Below are 1,005 nucleotides of genomic sequence, written 5' to 3'. Positions count from 1 at the left end.
GAGAGAGAGAGAGAGAGAGAGAGAGAGAGAGAGAGAGAGAGAGAGAGAGAGAAATGTATAAGAGAAATGTATATTTTAGGAGGAGAAACTGAATCTCTGAGAGATTGGGTTCCACCTGGGCTGAGAGGTACTGAGTCCAGTATGTAGCCTTGTCTAATCTAGGCACTTTGTCTATTAATTTAGCCAGAAGAAACAGTATCTCTCGGGATAGTCTCATCAGGCCTGCCTCCTGAATGCTGTACTCTGTGGAATAAGCCTTGGTACCTGTGCCTCATGTACCTGCCTCACTCATTCTGGCTCCCAGACCCTTCTCCCCCTTCTCAAAAATCTCTCAAAGACAGCTGGACACATTTAGAAGTCCTGGAAATGATCATTTTCAATCCACCTGTCCAGTGTGCCTATTACGTGCAGCCCCTAATACTTGGCTGCTTTGGTAGCATAAGGCAGTCTATACTGGTGCCTGGGTTTCCCTGTGCTCCTCATCAAGCACTGTAGAACAATGTATCAAGAGTAGATCCCTTGTGAAGAGGGGAATTCTGCCATGGCACATGTCTGACGTGGCATGTAGAAGCATGTCTTCTCCCCAGCTATAGTCAAGAGATGGCTTCTTGACTATGGGCCCCTCAGATCCCCGTCTGGGCCTGCTTTGTTTCAGCTGTCTGTCGTTGGAGACCACACCCATGTCCACCGCCCTCAGAATCATGACACAGCATGACTCTGCCTCTTCAGTTCTCCATCCTCACCCACATGGCTCAGAGAGGAGACTTCCCTTCCGGAGGGTGGAGTTGCAGAAGCACATTTTAAAATATGGGTTGGATTTTCATTTTTGGTTGTTTGCTAAATTTGGTCATAATCGTGTCTTCTGGTTCTAAAAAGAGTGAAAGGAAGCAGCTGTCCTCAGGGATGGCCCTGCAGCAAACAGGGTGGGGGAGCGCCACAGACCGCTCGGCCTTCTGCTTCCTTCCTGAACATCTGAGGCCAACTCTTAGGAATGAAAGGGCCTGG

The sequence above is a fragment of the Grammomys surdaster genome, unplaced genomic scaffold (genome assembly GCF_004785775.1).
Source record: "Grammomys surdaster isolate TR1022 unplaced genomic scaffold, NIH_TR_1.0 199, whole genome shotgun sequence".
Lineage (NCBI taxonomy): Eukaryota > Metazoa > Chordata > Mammalia > Rodentia > Muridae > Grammomys > Grammomys surdaster.
Note: the sequence above shows the minus strand (reverse complement) of the source record.